The sequence below is a fragment of the Gobio gobio genome (assembly GCF_949357685.1).
Source record: "Gobio gobio genome assembly, chromosome: 13".
In the NCBI taxonomy this organism is placed as follows: Eukaryota; Metazoa; Chordata; class Actinopteri; order Cypriniformes; family Gobionidae; genus Gobio; species Gobio gobio.
In genome coordinates this window covers 23,164,183-23,172,176 of record NC_137106.1, presented here as the reverse complement: position 1 = coordinate 23,172,176, position 7,994 = coordinate 23,164,183, and positions in this window count along the sequence as shown.

The following is a 7,994-nucleotide window of genomic DNA, read 5'->3' as shown; positions in this document are numbered from 1 at the left end:
TAACATTTCTATACAGTGGTGAAGACTTTCCTTAATGACTTCTTTGCCATGTTAAATGCTAATTTTAAATGTATTTATACATTTTTTGGGAAGATTTTGCTAGACAACATTACTATTATTGGTGCATTCTAACACTAATCGGTAACACTTTATTTTAAGGGGACGTAGTTACACATTACCACATGTACTCACTATAGTAATAACAGTAAATTGCATAATTACAAGTAACTAACCTTAAACCAAAACCTAACCCTTACCGTAACTCTATAGTTAGTACATGTAGTTAATTAATATTACTCAGTACTTATTTGAGTAATTATAATGTAATTAAAGTGTCATGAACCCCCCTGTTTTAGCCTGATTGTTCACACCTCAGCTTTGACTAAAAAAAGGTATAAAGCGGTAATAAAGTGGGATTGTAGAGGGTGGTAAGAAGGGAGAAAATAACCAATTAAACACAGACCTGAAACACGCTTGCGCCAGGCCGGAATATGAACTTTGATCCGCGTTCCAGATGTTGTTAAACTCATCGTGGTGTTCCTCACAGAAGCCTCTCTCATGTGCGCTCCGCATGTTGTTACAAATTAAATATAGTTGCAGTCATATTTTCAGTGTGTTGGTAGTCAAACTCAGTTCTGATCTCATCTTGGAGAAAATGCAAACAGTGCTCGTATAGCATATGCATAGCATGAAGCGTGCTGATGACATATAATGTCTGCATGAACAGGGTGCGTATGTAAAAACATATGTTGAAAGGCAGGTAGGACATCCTATTGTAGCCCTCGGAACAAGATCTATGATGAACATTTTATCAGTGTGTGGAGATACTTTAAACCAGCATAACAAAACAAATATTTGAAGAAAATCATCTATACCCTGCCTTTAATAATAAAACATAAACATAATGAGTGATATTGTTGTTTTCAATGACATGCAATCTGTAAATATCTGTTAACATCTCAAAAAACGTTTTAGGGTTTCATGACCATAACAAATTAATTCCTGCTGCTAGCCATGCTGGTGCAAAATATAAATGTGATTGCTGCTTTCCTTTTGAGGTTTAACTTTGTTGTCCTAAATGTTAATGTTGTCTTAAGAAAATCCTCTGCAGCGCTTTTTACTGATTCCTGTATTAAAGCGGTCACTCCAGAGGGTTACATTTAAATTTTTAAAAAGATTGTGAAATTGTCAAATTATTGAGTGCAGCTAGCCAAAGTAGTTGGAACACTGGCAAGCTCAATTTCAGAGCAGTAATGGATGAAACTGCATTTGGTGCATTTGTTGATACATAGAACAGAAGCAGTAGTCTGGGGTCCTACACTCTTTTACAAGCAGTCCAAAATAATTAAATCATGAAATCAAATCTGGTGTTTGGTGACTATTAATATGCCTATTAGCTCTGTATTATAGATAGAGATGTTCCGATACCCTTTTTCCCTTCCCGATACCAATTCCGATATCTGGGCTCAGGGTATCGGCCGATACCGAGTACTGATCCGATACCTGGGTGTGTATCTGTATATACAGCTGTATAGCGCTGTATGAATTGCTAGAATTATTTGATGGAGTGCTTCAGACTTATCCCTTAATAAGACATGAACAAATACATACAGTGAACTACTTTATTCATTTATTTCAATTTTTATTATCTGACATACATTTGACAGTAATATTATTTTATTTTTTTATGCTGTAAAACACAGCGAGTTCCACCCCAAGGTTCCTGGTTCCTGGGGAAAGTTCCCGCTGTGGAAACGCGGCTTTGGTGTCCTAGTCTGGTCAGGTTTGAAAGTCAAGGCCATGACACACCAAGTCACGGTCATAATCAGATCACCATCAGTGAAGAGCAGTTTTGATCAACATCAATAAAAACAGATCATTCTTGTTGGCATATACAGATCAGTCTTGTTTAAGAAAATGGTATCGGATCAGTAAATAGGTTCAAGTACATGCCGATAACGATGCCAGAATTTGTTGTGGTATCGGTGATATTTCCGATACTAGTATCGGAATCGGAACAACTCTAATTATAGATGCCTCACTAATTAATATACTTGATTCAACTTATCAGCTTGTTAGTGTGTTAAAAAGGAGACATCGGAAACATTCTGGGAGGTGGGTCCCGAGGACTGGGGTTGAGAAACACTGTATTAAATCAAAAATACATTCAGAGGCAGTTAATTCATATATTGACTTGAATACACATCTACTATATTTTGAGCATGTTTTTAAAATGTATATATTTTTCATTGATATTTTTGAGGTACATAAATAAAAATGTATAAAAATGGAAAGAAAGTAATTTAGCTGAACAGCCAACCAGAATGATCTGTTTTTATTGATGTTGATCAAAACTGCTCTTCACTGATGGTGATCTGTTTATGACCGTGACTTGGTGTGTCATGGCCTTGACTTTCAAACCTGACCAGACTAGGACACCAAAGCCGCGTTTCCAAAGCGGGAACTTTCCCCAGGAACCAGGGACTTTGGGGTGGAACTCACTGTGTTTCGACTGCAGGAACTGGGGTCTAAATGAAGTTCCGGGTAAATATATCCCCATGAAAACGGCCCTGCTCGCGAGGTAGTATTTTTTTTAAAGTTCAGGAACTTTCGGGGTGTGACTTGGGCACTGAACATGATGATTGGTTGAGTTCACGCAGCATTTTGATTGGGCGACATCACAGCATTTTATTTAAGCCACTATTTTTAGAAGTCTGTTGCGGACGCGGTGCGTGTAGTAAGAGTTGTTTGCTATTTGAATCAACAATAGAGTTTAAAAAATACGACCGATGGGCCAATGACGAGGTTCAGGCTTTATTAAATTTATTTGCAAAAGAACGAAATCCAGTGGGAACTGTAGAGTCACACGCAGTCCTATGTCACTGAACAAATCTTCACGGTACTTTAGACCACGATGGAAACACGGACAGCAGCAGGTCTGGGGGAAAAAGAGTTCCTGGGAAAAAAGATCCTGGGATAAATTGTTCCGGGTAATTTTGGTGGAAACGGGGCTCAACAAACCACCTTAGACTAGTCTGAGCTGTTTTCTCAGCACGATTTCCCTCCAATTTACCACATTGACCTGTGATCACCACAAAATTTCCTTTTCCCACCTGTCACCTCATTTGTCCTTATTGGAGAGTCAAGCATCTCTCCCCAGAACTAGAGCTGGTTCAAATGTTAAATGCTCTTAGGAGGATTTACCCCACTTTTCTTCCTTGAAGATCCTCTCTAAGAGCTGCATTCATTATAATTCTACCTCTTCATCTTAATAAACCCACTGTCTCTGCACTCCTATGGGGGATTACACGAAAAAAGTCTCTTCCAGCCTGCCCTGAACATATTCTAATCACAGGTAACACTTCCCCCCTATTGACCGTTAAGTGCTCATCCACATTACATGACCTCTGGAAGTAGAAACTTGACCCTCCAAAAGAAGATCACCGTAGCAGTTGATCTTCACTTTCTGTATTCCAGACAGCTGTGTCATTATGAAAATAATTGCATATCGGAATGTTCAGATGAGAGGAAGTAAAATTAGAAGAGCCTCTTGACTTTGTTGTCAGCTTGTGTTTGTCACTTTAGTTTTTCTTTTTGTGCACTAGTTCACTAAGATGAACAGCCAATCATAGTTGGTCAATCTCACCAACGGCTCTGATGTGGATTCAACATGCTCCGTCGACCAAAAAGCCTCTGCTGGCAATCTGACTAATGGCATCGGTGCGGAACCCATTATAAAAACTTGGTCAACAGATGCTTACTGACGGCCGATCATTGGTTTGGGGTATCAGGCTTTGAAACAATCTTAGGCTAGTGTGAGTTGTTTTTCCTCAGCAAGATCTCCCTCTGTTTTTCATTTTTTCATTGACCTGTGACCACCTTAAAGATTTCTACCTGTCCCCTCATTTGTTTTTATTGGAGAGTCAAGCGTCTCTCTCTAGAACTAGAGCTGGTTCAAATGTTAAATGCTCTTGAGAAGAATTACACCACTTTCCTTCCTTGAAGATCCACTCTAAGAGCTCTTGTGTCTCACTAATGTGTTGCATTCATTCTAATTCCACCTCTTCATCTTAATACCCTACTGCCTCTGTGCTCCTACGGGGGATTATACAGGAGGTGCCTTTTTCAGCCTGCCCTGAACATGTTCTCATCGCAGGTAGCACTTCCCCCCTATTGACCGTTAAGTGCTCCTCCACATTACATGCCCTCTGGAAGTAATAACTTGACCTTCCAAAAGAGGAACATCATAGCGTGCATAGCTGATTCCCTGGCTTTGCTTCCCGAGAGGAGATACGGCTCGCCTTTGACGAACGACTGTTTGCAGGGCTGCTTTTTTTGAGCAGGTGAGGCAGATTAATAAAGTTTACAGCACATACAAGCTTCAGCCATTTATCCCTGACTGCTCGTAATGTTCCTCTCTCCCTTTCCTATTAATCTCTACCTCAGACCGAGCTTGCTACCGCAACACCACGCTGTGGCTATTCCCATGTTTCATCCTGCTAAGAGCCGCAGCCTTTTCAGAGTCCCTAAAAGATAGCTTTCCTCCCCGCATTCTTCAGCAAGGGGTATGTGTAAGCTATACAGGAAGATACGCTTCACGGTGCCTGTGTGTGTCCGTGTATGCCTATGTGACAGTGCTAAATGAATCTCTGTGGTGATGAGCTCAAGAGTGATTTGTTCGGGCCCATGGGTATCGATTCCCCTGCTGCACAAAACTAGACAGAACACATGTTGAGCCTGGATGAATTCTGAGCCATGTGAATAAAAGCAGCGACGGCCAAGAACAGCCTGTTTCACCCGTTCATCTCTATCAAAATAATCACTTCCCTGGACTTATGTCATGTCGTTCTTGTCGTTCTTGCCTATGATCAATTGGTTCTGCTCTATGCAACTTAACGAATGCAAACACTTGTTGCTACAGTTAATGCACAATTAGTCATCACTGATCAGTAGTTTTTTTTCTTTTCAGTATAAGAAGTAATTTCCATAGTACTTTATACAGTACAGATTGTTTCAAGATCAATGAAAACTTCAAGTATAAGACTAAAGCTTATACTTTAACTGACCTAATAATTCCATATAACCCAACAAGAAATTTTAGATCACGTGACCATGGCCTTCTGACAGGACCCAGAGTTAGACTTAAAAATCGCGGTGATCGTGCTTTCGCCAGTGCTGGACCCAAACTCTGGAATAGCCAGAGTTTTCCTCCCTATATTAGGCATGCCCCATCACTCACTACTTTTAAATCTTATCTCAAGACATGTTTATTTTCCTTGGCTTTTAACACTCCTTAGTACATTGTCGTTGTCTTACGTTTTCTCATTTACTGCTGATTGCTTGTTTGAAAGTTTGTTTTTGCTGTTCTATTTTATTTTTTATTTTTATTCTTATATTTTTTTTCTGTCTCTCGTTTTACTGCTGGTTTTTTTATACCTTGTAAAGCACTTTGGTCAACCTTGGATGTGTTTAAATGTGCTCTATAAATAAACATTGATTGATCGATTGATAAAGCATTAAAAGCAGTAAAGTAGCTTTACAGACAACTGTGGGCCCTATTTTAACAATCTAAGTACATGGTCTGAAGCGCATGGCGCAGGTGCACTTTGGGCGTGTCTGAATCCACTTTTGCTAGTTTAACAATGGAAAAAATGGTCTGCGCGCTAGGCACATGCTCCAAAAGGATTGTGTGGCGAGCAGCGAGGCTGAGGGACCGTGAGAGCGGGACGAGGCCGCGGTCATTATTATGATGATGAGCGCCAGCTGCGTGCCGCATTGGCCTCGTCTCTCGCGGAGGAGTGACGGGAGTATAAAGGAGGAGCGACGACAGTGAAGGACGAGAGAGGACCAGGCCTGGACTTTAATTTGTATTTTATTTACGTTTTGTTTATGTATGTGTGCGGCAGTCGTCCGTGAGGAGCTGCCGCTTTTACTTTCACTTTGTTTGTTCATTTGATTAAAGTTTGTTGTCTATTGTTCGCCGGTTCCCGCCTCCTTCTTCCCACACGAACTAACCTCGCTACAGATTGTATCTAGTCTCTTAATGAATCATGGGTGTGTTTTGGGCGTAATGTGCAATAAACCAATCAGAGTCTCTTCCATTCCCTTTAAAAGCCAGTTGAGCTTGCACCATGGCAGATTGCTATTTATGGCGCATCCTGTGTGTAATAAGCAGAGTGTATGCATACTGTGCACCCGCATTTAGGCACAAATTACTAACGCGTCCTTTAAATACTGCGGCAGTGATTATAGACCAGGTCTTTGTTGGTCAATGGCACAGTCATTTTCAGTTGCCTCATAATAGCAATGTGCCAACAAAGCTTCTTAAAACACCTCGTTTTCAGAACAGCACACCCATGGGTGAACAGACGGGCGCGAGTGCATTTGCTATTTAAACAACGTGGTGCTGGATGTGAAAATGATAACTTCATTGGGCTGAAACTACCAAAAAACATTTGGGTCGCGCCAGCCATCGCACTGCACTGGGTGTATGATTGGGTCTATTTAAGATCAATTCAGTTTAAATTTTGATTCAGTTCACAAGTATTTGTTGCATTATCAGCACTGTCACAAGGGGCAGTGTTGGTCCTGTATTTTTTTATGAAACTTCCCACCACATTGTCATTTTTACCACATCTCAAATTATGCATTGTGCAATGTGGTGGATTTGATTGTGGTGGAAACTGTTTAACTACTTTTCTCAATATCTTCACTGTCATGGTTGTCTCCATGATAACCAGGTATCTAACTTTAGAAAAATATTTATTTATTAGGGGCACAGTTGTTCAGTGTGGTGGGCATTAAAACTTTAAAAATGCATATAAACCATATTTGCACAATACATCATTATGATTGTCTCATTATTTATATATATCATCATATGTTTAAGTTCAATCATTTATATTTTTAGGATGCATTTTCATAGTTGAAGATTTTAAGTTCATGTGTGACAAGTAATGAAGCCCACAAAAGAATCAACAATTCATTTCAATACAGGTGACATGAGAGTTGCAAATAAATTAATAAGCATACATTTACACACACAATTTTGCATAAAATTGTCAGTTTTTAAACAGTTTATACTGTTTTTTACCAATACATTTAAGTATTAAATGAATTATAAATCTAGTAATAAACATTTCTTTCTTATCCATAATCTTGGAATTTATTTCACAGAGCTTGTTGCAGTGAAATTATGGGATTGCCTTTTTTCTCATCATGTTTTTGAATTTAGGCAAAATAACATATCTCCATGAAATCAAAATCGACAACTCTTATTTTTTTATGGAATATTGCAGTGTTTATTATAAACAATTTATCAGTGCATATCATTAGGTTTATTTTATTTTTTTATTCACGTGCCCTCGTCATTTTAAACAAAAAAAATGTCCCCTCCCTTTTGCAGCTCATCTCTTCTCTTCTTAATTCTCTGATGATGTGTGTTTTGGACAGCACATTCCAGGGCCCAGTTTATGGCCGGGCCCCTCTCTGCCCATAGCAGTGGACAAAGGTTAGCTACTTTTTGATTGGATCTTGGTGGACTAACACAAACAAACTCTCCAATGTCATCAGATAAAGATGCTAGGACAACAGCCAGACATCTCTTAGAGGGCAAGAAGACAACATCTGGTACCAAGCCCAGGAAGGACAGGACTTCTCATTGGTCCACATGCAGTTTCTGCCCTTCACCCATCTAATCCCTAATGTCCTGGTCTGTGACTGCTATAAAAATTCCTCAGGACCTCAGCAGTAGTGAGTGAAACAAAAAAAGACCACAATGATCCACCCAAATCCATTCGTAACTATGTTTGGAAACCTTAAGACTGATGTAAACTACACACATCCATTTCATACTTATTCAGAGAAATAAGTATTCTCAGTGACAGCTATATGTAATGCAACATTTTACACAGATACAGCTGGTAATGAACAAATGAATGAATGCATGACAGTTCAATCTTTTTCCATTATGTTTGTTGTCTATTTGTTTGGAA